General features: G+C 47.4%; 1 long non-coding RNA gene across 1 annotated transcript; it reads left to right on the forward strand.

Annotated features, from left to right (window-relative positions):
• Positions 1-6,212: 6,212 nt before the first annotated feature.
• Positions 6,213-9,570, forward strand: LOC129481844 (uncharacterized). The gene is made up of 3 exons (XR_008657534.2): positions 6,213-6,276; positions 6,419-6,533; positions 8,141-9,570. It is a non-coding gene; the product is annotated as an uncharacterized lncRNA (long non-coding RNA).
• The last annotated feature ends 3,556 nt before the right edge of the window (positions 9,571-13,126 follow it).

Here is a 13,126-nt window from a genome sequence, read left to right on the forward strand (position 1 = left end):
TCGCACGCTAGCACAGAAACAAAACCAAATACCACATGTTCTCACTTATAAGTGGGAGCTAAATAATGAGAACGCATGGACACATGGAAGGGAACAACACACATGGGGCCTTTTGGAGGGTGGGAGGAAAAAGAGGATCAGGAAAAACAACTAATGGGTTTTAGGCTTAATACCTGGGTGATGAAATCATCTGTACAACAAAGCCCCACGACACAAGTTTGCCTATATAACAAACCTGCAGTTGTACTTTTGAACTTAAAATAAAAGCACCCAGTCATTGGGTGGAGGGCCCACCCTCAATCCAGGGTGATTTCAACTCAAGACCTTTAAACTGATCACATTCTGCAAAAACCCTATTTCAAAACAAGGTCACATTCACAGGTACTAGGGGTTAGGACTTAAACGTATCTTTTTTGGGGACACAAGCCAGCCTGCTACAACTCCTGAGTTAGGAAGAGCCTGAAGGAGTATAGAAACCAGGGGGATGGAGAAGCTGAAGCTGACCCCAAAGCTTGGGTTCCATCAGAACAACACAGCCTTGCTTTCCTGAGAATCTACACTGTGCCCGACACTGAGCATGGGGCTCCCGCTAAGTCGTCTCAGTGAATTCCCACAACCACACGTGGACAGCACAGGGCTGTTGTGTTTGAATCTAGATAGCCTCCTGCCCAGTGCTCCCGTGAGCTGCCTATCAATGTCCTTCCCGCCCCATCCAGGAAGCTAGCCACAAAGCACATGTGGCTATTTAGATTTAAAATTATTAAAGTTGCCGGGCACGGTGGCTCACGCCTGCAATCCTAGCACTTTGGGAGGCCAAGGCAGGTGGATTGCCTGAGCTCAGGAGTTCGAGACCAGCCTGGGCAACATGGCGAAACCCCATCTCTATTAAAAATACAAAAAATTAGCCTGGCGTGGTGGCTTGAGCGGTGATACGCGCCTGTAGTCCCAGCTACTCGGGAGGCTGAGGCACCAGAATCGCTTAAACCCGGGAGGTGGAGCTTTCAGTAAGCCAAGATCGTGCCACTGTACTCCAGCCTGGGGGACAGAGCAAGACTCTGTCTCGAAAATACAATAAAATAAAATAAAGTTAAATAAAATTTAAAATCCAATTCCTCCATTGCCATTGTCGTGAGTGGCTACCATTCGCATAGCACGGATAGGGCGCATCACGAACATCAGCACAGGAAGCTCCACTGGATGGCGCTGCTCTAGACCAATGTTCACGTGTGTTGTATAATTACACCTGCATTAACTGCAGAACAGCTAACCAGAATCCTCAGTTAACTCAACATTTTTTTTTTGGACAAATAATTTTGTGGAGAAAGAAGCAAAGGAGAGGCAGACAAGTGGACCAAGGAATTTAGAAAATGCAGCCGCATTCCAATGAACGCCAGGGAGCAGCCGACTGTGGCACCATCTCGGGGTCTTGTGGGATTGCCATAGAAATGTGACCCCCAGGCACACACCTGTAATCCCAGCTACTCAGGAGGCTGAGGCAGGAGAATCGCTTGAACCCAGGAGGGGGGCTTGCAGTGAGCTGAGATCGCACCGCTGCACTCCAGCCTGGCAACAGAGCGAGACCCTGTCTCAAAAGAAAAAAAAAAAGAAATGTGACCCCCCAGGTACAGACTCCAACATTCAAACAAGCAAGATAAAATTATATAGACTCGGCCGGGCGCGGTGGCTCACGCTTGTAATCCCAGCACTTTGGGAGGCCGAGGCGGGCGGATCACGAGGTCAGGAGATCGAGACCACGGTGAAACCCCGTCTCTAATAAAAAAAAAAAATACAAAAAATTAGCCGGGCGTGGTGGCGGGCGCCTGTAGTCCCAGCTACTCGGAGAGGCTGAGGCAGGAGAATGGCGTGAACCCGGGAGGCGGAGCTTGCAGTGAGCCGAGACTGCGCCACTGCACTCCAGCCTGGGCGACAGAGCAAGACTCCGTCTCAAAAAAAAAAAAAAAAAATTATATAGACTCTACTGCCCTTGCTAAGGCAAGAAGATAGACTGATTTTCTCCACTGATGTGCAGAGACTGCAATGGCTTCCTTGAACCAGATGGGAAAATGAGCTTATACTCCTCATTTTTGAGCATTTCACTTGATTGAGTTTTAACTGTGTTCAGAGATTGGGGGAAGGGCAATTGCTGGCCACTGAACCCCAATTCCTTCATTTCCTCATGGTTGGGGGATTTCTTGAACATTGATCTGTGTTTTATAATGATGCTAGTGAAAAAAAGTTCCAAAGGGAGGTGACTCTTTCATGTTCCAACCATGACAGCCTGAGCAGGGCTTGTTAGGGAGTGGGTGCTGGGGGAAATTGGCTGGGCACACTTGGTTCCTCAACAGGGAGCTGCTGGAAGAACGGGGCATGGAGAGGGGCTGCAGAAGACACCAGTGAGCTAAGGGATTCACTGTGGCTGGCATGCATTGAAAGGAGAGATGGAGTTGGCTCTGTCCCAGGGTTGCTTAGCACTTTTGACTGGGGCTGGGGCTTGGCAGGTGCACAGGGTGACTTCCATAACCTGTGCCCTTTTAGGCGAGGCAGGTTCAAGCTGTAGGCAAGTCTTGGAGGCCATAGTAATCACCTTTGTGCATACCTTGGTCCAGACAAGAATCACCCACTCCGTGTTCTTGCTGACAGCTGGGGAAACTGAGGAAGCCTGTGATCAAGGTCCAGAACGCACCCACGGGAAAGCGTGGGAGTCACAGGATGACAGTGCGCTGAAGTCCATCCCTGGGCTGCTGTCCTCAGGGGCTCTGGAGCCACAAGGCAGCCGGGGGCCTGTGGGGCCATTCTAGGTACCTTCCCCCTGTCCTTTGTGCCTTGGGTCCCCTGGTTGGCTTTCTCAGAGAGAAGTTGCTGTTTTAGACTTTATATTGTGGTATAAGCCAAACTGCAGTGGCAGGTGGACTTTTCTTAAGGGAGGGCTCAGTGGATGCTCCCATCTCTCCTGTGAAGGGCTTGGGACCCTGGGGTGTGGGGACATCCTTCTCCACCTGTCATCCTGACTCGTTCATGAAAGAGTGGCTTCAACGCCTCTCTGTCGAGTTGTACGGTTTTCCTGAAAACATGGGGACATGCCCGGGTCACTCAGCATGCCTGGTTCCTCTAACCTGGCATGATAGAGACCATTGCAGGCGAGCGTATGTGTGTGGGAGGTGGGGAGGTGCTCTCAGATTCCTTCTGAAAACACCCCCACACTCCAAGAAGTCCTGGAAAGTCTTTAGGAAGAAGAGGCAGCAGTGAACCAAGTTGAGATTTGTCAAAATGCCAATAAATCCCCCGCAGAGTGGCACCATGGGGAGGGGAGAGAGGCAAGAACCTTGAACTTATACAACCACCCCTTGCACCCACCCAGATCAGCCGGCTCTCTGAGGTCACCTGGTCACATCCACAAACAGAGCCTGGGGTGGGGTGGGGAAATGCTTTCTTCAGCCTCCTGGGGGCTCAGTGCTGGCAGCCCTGTCACCCGACCCAATGGGGCATCTTCCATCACCCAGGTGCCCAGACACATGGACAGTGGGCAGAGGCACCCCTCCCAGCCCTTGGACAAGGCCTGAGTATCCTTTCCCATCCGCATCCTGCACTCAATATGGTTCCCTGCACCAAGTTGCATCCATGTCCCATAGGCTGACCCTGGGATGTCAGCCCACAGGTCACCTTGCCTATGCATTTTCAGCCTACGTCTGCTGAAGCCCACCAGGAAACAGAGAAAAAAAATTGGTATTTGCTTCTAGATTCTCCTTTAATTGTTTTTCTATTCTTCCTGCATGGCTTCAGTAACTTAGGGATCTGCAAATGTTCACTGGGGATGCTGGGGTGATGAGGTGGGAGGAACTGGCGCTCTTGTAATCTAGGAAGGCTTCTTGCAGGAGGTGAAACGTTTTTCTTTATAATGGCTAATTGCCAAGGGTAAGGAGACATGCCACAATTAGCTGAAGGAATGTGGTGTGAGGGAACACAGGAGAGAATAAAGAGCTGATTGCAAAGGTTGGCGATCGGATTATCTGAAGCCCACTGGGGGCTGCTCCCAGGGGTGGGTAGATGGTGCCTTGGGAATGGCCCCAGTAGAGGCCAGTCTTCTGGTTATGAAATGCAGTTTTGAGAAGATAATTATACCATAGTGCTGCTTACATTTATTTCAAGAACTTGTAAACCTGCTCACTCACTGACTGTGTGGTCAGGGTCACTGCAGACAAAAATAACAGGTCTTTTTTATTTTGCAAGAAACTTTGTTATTAGTCACATATATGGTCTTGCCTACTTCTCTTCCTGGTTTACTTTGGTTTTGCTGCCTCTGCACTTGTTGGTAGCTGGGATGGTTTCACCACTGAAAGAGGTCAAATGGTGGTCCTGGGAGAGGTGGCTGTGTCCTGTGGGCACCACATCCCCCAGAAGGAGCTGTCACAGGTGATAGGTATGCTGCTTGAAGAAGTCGGTGCTAGCTCACAAGTGTTAGTATTCACTCGATTCATCTGAGGAACTTTCAGACATGCAGATTCCCTGTGAATCAAAGTCACAATGAGATACTATCTCACATCAGGCAGCATGGCTAAAACGACAGATGCTGGCGAGGCTGGGGAGACAGGGGAAGGCTTATACACTGTTGGTGGCAGTGTAAATTAGTTCAGCCACTGAGGAAAGAAGCTTGGAGATTACTCAAAGAACTTGACATGAATACTAGGCTTAATACCTGGGAGATGAAATCATCTGTACAACAAACCCCCATGACACAAGTTTACCTGTGTAGCAAACCTGCTCATGTATCCCTGAACTTAAAAGTTAAATAAAAAACTAAACAAAAGCCATGTTTTCCAATATATTTCGAATTTTTTAAAAAGAGAAGACAGTATAATTGGATTGTTTGTAACACAAAAGATAAATGCTTGAGGGGATGGATACCCCATTTTTCATGATGTGATTATTGTGCACTGTGTGCTGGTACCAAAATATCTCATGTACCCCATAAATATATACACCTACTATGTACCCACAAAAATTAAAAATTAAAAAATTTTTTAAAAGAACGTGAGACAGAGTTACCATCTGACCTAGCAATCCCATGACTGGGTATATACCCAAAATAAAATTATTCTACCAAAAAGACACACACCCATATGATCATCACAGCACTATTCACAATAGCAAAGGCAGGGACTAAACCTAGGTGCCTATCCATGGTGGACTGGATAAAGAAAATGTGGTACAAGCACATCATGGAATACGACACAGCAATCAAAAAGAACAAAATCATGTCTTTTGCAGCAACATGGATGTAGCTGGAGGCCATTATCCTAAGGGAACGAAATGCAGAAACAGAAAACCAAATACCTCATGTTCTCACTTATAAGTGGGAGCTAAACAATGGGTGTTCATGGACCTAAAAATGGCAGCAATAGAAACTGGGGACTCCAAAGGGAGAGAGGGAGGGAGGGGGACAAGGGTTGAAAAACCAACTGTTGGATGCTATGCCCACGATCTGGGTGACAGGATCATTCCCATCCTAAATCTCAGTGTCATGCAATATGTCTATGTAACAAACCTGAACATGTACCCCCGAATCTAAAATAAAAGTTGAAATTATCTTTTAAAATGCAGATTTTTGGCCCTGTCCCAGGGAATCTGGTTTGGTAGGCCTAGGAACCTGCATTCTAATGAGCACCTCCAAGTGAACTCCAGGTTGGGGAACCCTGCTGAGGGTCAGGAAAGCAAGCTTCCTCCATATGAAACTGTCCCAGAGGGCATGGTAGCTCTCCTGTGCTTTTTTTTTTTTAATTAATCTCATTAATATACATGTACATTATTCTAAATAAAATATAAAAATAAAACCAACCCAAATGTCCATCAATGATAAACTGGATTAAGAAAATGTGGCACATATACACCACAGAATACTATGCAGCCATAAAAAAGGATGAGTTCGTGTCCTTTGTAGGGACATGGATGAAGCCGGAAACCATCATTCTGAGCAAACTATCGCAAGTACAGAAAACCAAACACCACATGTTCTCCTGTGCTTTTGATACAAAGTGCCAATAGTTCAATTTTTCTCAAAATAGGGCCTGTCCTGATAAATGTTCTACCTAGAGAATGTTCTTTTAAGGGCTAAGGGAAATGCAAAAGCCTAAATACAAAGCAAGTGCCCCTGCCACTCATAACTGCCACATCCCCACAGAAACATTCACTTTCATTAGCTGGAGAGGAGTTTCTCTTACTTCGTTCCTTGAACCACTGTTCATGGAGCACTTCCAGGTACCAGACACAGGTGACAAAAAGGTAAATGAGACTGGACCCCATGCCTGCCTCTGGAACCCACATTCCATGGAATGGGATCGTTATCTTGAAACGCTGATTGCTTTGCTTTCTTTTTCTGCACTTCTTACCTGTCTCTTCAACTGAGGCATCCGTTTTCTTGCAGAAAAAGGAACACTTAACATTTAATTTGACTCACAGTTCATGGTCTTGAATGCAGGGCTTCGGATGGCAAGGCAATGCATTCAGTGCCTAAGCAAAGCACCTAGCTCTCAGGAACTGTTAAGTATTAAACCCATATGGAATGAGTCTTAAAGTTATGAAGGCTCTCTTTGTGGCCCTTGAAACCAACTCCACTTTTTTAAACCAATCCAGACCTGACTCTGGTGCTGTCCATCAGAAAGACCACATGACTAGGATGTCACCTTTAATTTACATCATGGTGGCTTCACCCCTCTTCAGTGCCTCCATAGAACCTTCTAGCATACAGGTACCCTCCAGTCTAACTTGGATAACTCTCAGGATAAACACCTCTGTTGTTCGCAGAGTCAGAACTGTGGTGGTTTCTTAATTGTAGAGCCAAAGCCGTGGCCTTGGTTCAGGTCGGCCACATCCTGTGGAATGAAACACCCTGCATGGATGAGGAAGGGCCCATCCCAGCTCCCTGGCAGCCCCAATCTGCTGCGGAGGCAGCATGGGGTGGGTAGGGCTGACGACATGCTTCCCCTCCCCCAAGTGTGGGAGCAGCACCAACCGGTCTGATGAAGTCTCATGGCCACCCTAACTCAGACCCACCACAACCCATCTCTGAGCTCTTCTTTGTGCTGGTTCCTTTACCCGGAGAGCCCTTCCAGCCATCTCTACCTGCACGAATCCCATGCATTCATCAAAGTCTAGATGAGGCACTTCCATAACACTTTCCCTATCATGCCCTTGAACCCCTACTGCACCATTGGCATGCATATGTTGTTTTCAGGTTGGGGTTGCCATGGCAATTCTCCTACTTTACTCTTGGGAGGGGATTTCACTGGACTCTTTTGTTACACAAGAGCATCCGTGTCTGACCCTGAGCTGGGGAAAATGCCCAATAAAAGGACTTATCTGTGCCCCCTGCAGTTGCGTTAGACTCAGCCCCACAAGATGCTGTCTTAGACTGCAGGGCTGGGAGTAGAGTGTAGGGAGTCTATGGTCTACTGTGCTGGCTTTAACTGGGCTGCTGACACGGTGATACGGTGAGAGAAGCAAAAATTACCCTTCACATTGTGAATTGCCCACATTACCAAGGATAGAGACAACACGACAATGTTCCTGAAAGCTTCCATTTTCCAAATGCTCCCAGTGCACAAGGCAGTTGATAAGAACTATTTAATTTGAGTCTCACATTAGCCCTGCACTGCTCATCCAATCATCACCACCATTTCACAGTTAAGAAAACCGAGGTTTGGGAAGGTCACATGTCTTGCCTGAGGTCTCACTGCTCATTAGGGTCAAGGCCAGAGTCTCAACCCATGTCTTGCTTCCCAAACCCACACCTGACCCTAAATTCCCTAAAACTACATTGTAAAAAAAAGCAATCATATCGTTTATGTAGAAAAAATGTATCAAATGGGTTTCTTTCATTATCTCATGTGAAAGAAGAGGGAGATTTTAGAAATTACTTTACATAATTGTAATAGTAATGAAGCTTTGTTCAAATCCCTGCTTCCCATCTGCCTGCTCATTGGAATTGCCTGGAGAGCTGGTTCAAACCAGACTCTGATTCCGCAGATCTGGAATAACCCCTGCTTCCAAGTGATTTCCATGGGCTGCCAGATTTGGGGACCCCAGTTCAGGTTGTCATTTGGCCCAGAGAGCCAACCTAACCAAGCTGAGGCTTTATTCTTTTTAGGAGACCACTAGCTGCGGGCTGCATGACTGTCGGGACTTGAGACCCTTCTTATCTCCCCCAAGACTCAGTGGGGTGGGGCTGCTGTTCCAGAGCTGACTCCAACATGCCGGCCTTTTGGAAATTTGCCTGGAGGCTGAACTGAAGGTAGGTCCCTCTTCCCTCCCCCCATCATTTATTTCTTTAACTTAAAAACACTTTTTTGGGGGATCTCATATGTTACGATCTATTAAATACTTCTTTCCTCTCTTCTTCCCTGGGTGGAGTAAATGTATGTGGGAAAGAGAATTCTAGAGCAGGAGTAAGGAACCCCGGATTTGCTAAGACATCTGGATCTACAGCAGGCCCGAGGTGCCCTCGCTGTACCCAGGACTAAAGATCCCTGGATGTGCATTTGAATTAAGGAAACTTGTCTTTGCACGGTCCTCGTGGTTTACATGGCCTCAGAAAAGCAGATTTTGAACACTCCATTTCTTCTTGTGTAAATGGCACAGCATACCCACCCTGCCCAACTCACTGGGTTACTTGGCACAAGAGAACCATAAAAATGCTTTGAAAAATATGAGGCCAAATGCAGTAGAGGATGGGATTGGGAGCCACAGGGCTGAATGGGACTGGCATGGGCTTGGGGCACAGGTGGGGTGACTTGGCCCTCTGGTTTCCCTGGGACAGTCATCATTCATACTAGTGACTATTCAACTCTCAAAACTGTAAAGGATGTGGCTAACTTACTTCTAAGCCCCAATCCTTGGAATCTTGGTCCAATCTCTCTGCATCTTTGTTTCCTACTCTGAAATATGCAGGTCATATCCATGCATTTAGAGACAGATCGTGAATGTCAAAAGAAATTCCAATTGAGAGCTCTTCATAAACTGGAAATAAAAATCACACAGTGGGTGTCATTGTTATCATGAAGTCTAGGTGGTGTGGAACCAGGAAGCAGTATTTTGTGTGCCCTCTGGAATCCGGTTCTTTGCCAAGGGCTGTCCCTTCCCTCTTTTGGACTCCTCCTTCCTCTGGCCCAAGAGACCACTTGCTTTCTTTCCCTGAGCCCCAGTTAGCTTTTCTGAAAAACAGAAGAATTGGAGTCTGAATTTCCAAGATGCCTCCCAGTGGTAACATTCTATGGTTTCATAATTCTAAAGAATGTTTGGCCTGCTGGTATTGGTTGGTTGTTTTCTTAAGAACAAAGAAAGCCAGACAACCTAAACATGAGATACAACCCCAGCAATGAATTACACGGGCTTTGAAAAAGGCATTAAGCAAGAATGATTATGTCTAATATTGGGCCTTCTGGCCTTGCCAGGACCTGGGACCTGGCATCAGATGTCTGAACTTGATATACACCTGCAGGTACAGTTACGGCTGTTAATCTGCCAAGCACTGTTGTTCAAGTTGTTTGAAAGCATTCAATAAATTTCTTTTAGAAGCCATGTGTTATATGATTCTTTGTTTTCCCAAACAATATTACCGATGTTTCATTTTAACTTACTTCAGCTCCTTGGCCTTGTGCAGAGGGTTTTTTGTTTGGATTTGCTTTGCTTTTGTAGAGTTTCCATGCAATCTCTGGTGATGTCTCCCAGCAGCTACATTAATGTTGTATTATGTATTTGGGGGAATATCTTGGGTTTCTTCCTCGCATTGAATAATGCGATTATTGAAGGGACGTCTAGCTAGAAGATTTACAGATGGGATATGAGGGTGCAGCCTTCTCAGAACTGTGGCTCTAGGAAAGAAATAATAGAAATGAGAAAGAGAGAGAGAGAGAGACAGAGAGAGAGAGGAAGATTGACTCTTTAGCTCTTTAATCCCAGGTTAATCAATTCTGGGCAGCAGAGCCAGTCCAGTCTTGCACCCAGGTGAGAGTGGGCTGATGATCCAGGCAGGTGGTCCCACTCCTGGCCATTCCTGAGCCCAGTCTCTGTCCTCCAGAGAGGACCAGTCACCCTGGGTTCCCGGAAGACCCACACAGGAGGCTGGCCAGGAATCCAGTGGTCAGATTGTCTTTGTTTTCCATCTGCATGGCTGCCTAGCTCATGGCTGACTGATTGTGGCTGCAAATCCCTACAAGTTCTCCCCATTTGGGGTAGATTAAGTCGTTGTTGAGTCTCCTTAGCAAAATACAATGGAACAGACAGACCTGCCAGGGCCTCCTTTCTCCGTACGGCTTCTGCCTCGATTGGTATTTCTTTGACGCTCTATCCCATGGCCAGTGTTGACTCCTATATCACAAATGGAGCCCACACATCAGGTCCTCTCTGAATGTTACATGAGTTCATTCATGCATCTGTTCCCAGATGTCAACTGTGGTAACTCGGCCTCTTAAGTTCTAGGCTGCATCAAACCCACTCTGCTGGTCATGGGAAGTCCAATTCCTCTGAATTCCTGCTTCAGCTGAGTTGATTCTGTTTCGGGACCATCTCATCACCCACACACATGCACAATCCCCATTTCTTTCTGTGTCTACTGAGATATGGACTTCCAGGTCCCTCCATTATAAATACATTCACACAAAGCATTGTGTGTGTGCAGATTTGGCCAATGGCTTGGGGAGCTGGAGCATTTATGCTGCAGCAACACCAGCAACTTTGGGAAACGTATTTCTGTGCTTAAAAGCAACCTTCATGGGCCATTTCTAGGTTCCAGCCTCCCATCTCCCTTCACGGTTTTCAGCTCTCTGGCCCCTTGTCTCTCCTGCCTCTCTACTTTGCTCTTCTCCTTTTCTCGAATTCTGTTTTTGTTTGTTTGGTTGGTTTCACTTTTTGAGATGGGGGTCTCACTCTGTTGCCCAGGCTGGAGTGCAGTGGTGTGATCATGGCTCACTGCAGCCCTGAACTCCTGGGGCTCACGTGATCCTCCCACCTCATCCTCCCAAGTAGCTGGGACCACAGGTGCATACCACTGAGCCCAGCTAATTTTTGTATTTTTTGTATAAATGGGGTTTTGTCATATTGCCCAGCCTGATCTTGAACTTCTGGGCTCAAGTGACCCTCCCATCTAGGCCTTTCAACATGCTGCGATGATAGGCATGGGCCACTGTGCTGGGCCCCTTTCTCAAATTCTTAAGATAATTCCTAATGCCACAATTCAGTGATTTCTTTTACACTGATCCGTGTCCTCATATTCTTAATTTCCACCCCAAGCAGCTGTATTGAGATATTTTGCTAAACAGCAACAGGTGCGTCCCTAAAAGGTATTCTAATGTCAAGATAATACATTTTTAGAAATGCATACAAGATGGGTTGGCGGTACAATGGGAATTTAAAGTCATAGATATTTATCTTGCTAATACTTGTGAAGCATCCACTCTTAGGGGTGGGAAGATGACCAGGCCCACACTCTGTGCTCAAGGTGCCTTCCGTCTCGTAAGAGAGACAGTACTCAATGACGAGACTGATGTGTATTCAAAGTGCCAAGATGGGGATGGAGCGGGGGCATCCAAAGTTTTAGTCCAGGTGTCAGGGAAAGCTCTGTTAGAGGAAAGAGCCTTTCGCTAGACCTAACAGAGCTTGCAAACATAGAAACGGAGAGTAGGGAAGGGAGAGGGCCCCCAGGTGGAGTTCACGGTCATCAGAGCCTCGGAGGCAGTGCCATAGACAGATATGAGAAGGTAGCAGATTCTGGGAATGGAAAGAACAGAGACATTTGCAGTTTCTGGTCTGGCATGTGAAGAGCTTGGACATCATCACTCCTATCCATACAGTAAGAAAAGAGCCTGACAAACCCCAAAGCAGCAATTCTTAGATCTGTCAGGGAGTTGAGGTCACAGGGCAAACCACTGACCCCACAATTGGAGAGGCAGACAAGCAAATGCAGAGTATCACAACTTACAGGAGCAAAAGCCTCTGTGGGAAGCAGTAGCGGGTCCATTTACCCAGCGCAACATACCTGGTTTTGAATAAAAAATTACAAGGGTTACTAAGAGACCAAAAAAAAAAGGAGTTAGAAGAGACAGAGCAAGCATCAGAATCTGACTCAGATGTGGCAGAGAGGTTGGAGTGATCAGATGGGGAGTTTCAAATAACCATCATTACCTGGCTAAGGGTTCTGACGGACAAAGTGAAAGGGGTGGGAAGCCCTGCAGACAAGGCTGGGGCATACAATGCAGGCTGGGGCCCTGCGGAGGGACGTGAGTGCAGGTGCGTGGAAACACACCTGTTCCTGCCTCACACCTCTCTGGGGAGGCTGTGCTCCCCATTCCCAGCAGGACAACCTCCTCTTCTCTGTCCTCACACACTGTTGGAGACTGGCTGGGTCTGGGCCCTTCTAAGCCACTGATCTTTCTCTGGGTTCCTCTCCCAGCAGCCCCAACACTCAGGTTAACAAGGACAACACCACCAACAACGTGGCAAGGGCCTACGGGGCTCACCTCTGTGTAAGGGCAGGATTTTGCTGGAGTCCAGCTTCCTAGAGTTGAGGGCAGGAAAGGGGGCTTGGTGATCACAGCATGACAAAAGCAATGACTTTTTATTGTTTTAGCAGACAGATGTGAGAACACATCATCCTTCCTTCTTCCTTCTTCCTTCCTTCCTTCAAACACTTAGCACTTGCCGACAGGCTATGCTGATGTAAGCTGCTCACTCTCTTAGCAGCCGTGATGAGAACTGCCCATCAATAAAGGCAATATTAGGAAGATGGTGGCTGGGCCCATAAGGGGGTATAGATGGGTGCTGTGGGGAGATTAGAGGGCTCAGTGGGAAGAGAGGTCAGGTGGGCCTTGGGTAGGGCCATCGAGGGTAGGCCTTGCAGGAAGGCTGGTTCTCTCTTCTTGGAGGGGATGTTGGTTTTGCCTTCCCAAACCTCTTGCCCTCCTTTCTGATGTCAGACCTTGCCACCCCTGACCATGGGGGTAGGTGGCATAAGCCAGTTGGCCATTGTTAGTGATGTGGATTCAGGCACAGCGATACCACCAGACACAAGGCAAAGCAATCAGCTGCGACACTTGCGATTTCTCCTCTCAGATTCTCTCTGATTCAACCTTCTGCTCTG

The sequence above is a fragment of the Symphalangus syndactylus genome, chromosome 5 (assembly GCF_028878055.3).
Source record: "Symphalangus syndactylus isolate Jambi chromosome 5, NHGRI_mSymSyn1-v2.1_pri, whole genome shotgun sequence".
Taxonomy (NCBI): domain Eukaryota; kingdom Metazoa; phylum Chordata; class Mammalia; order Primates; family Hylobatidae; genus Symphalangus; species Symphalangus syndactylus.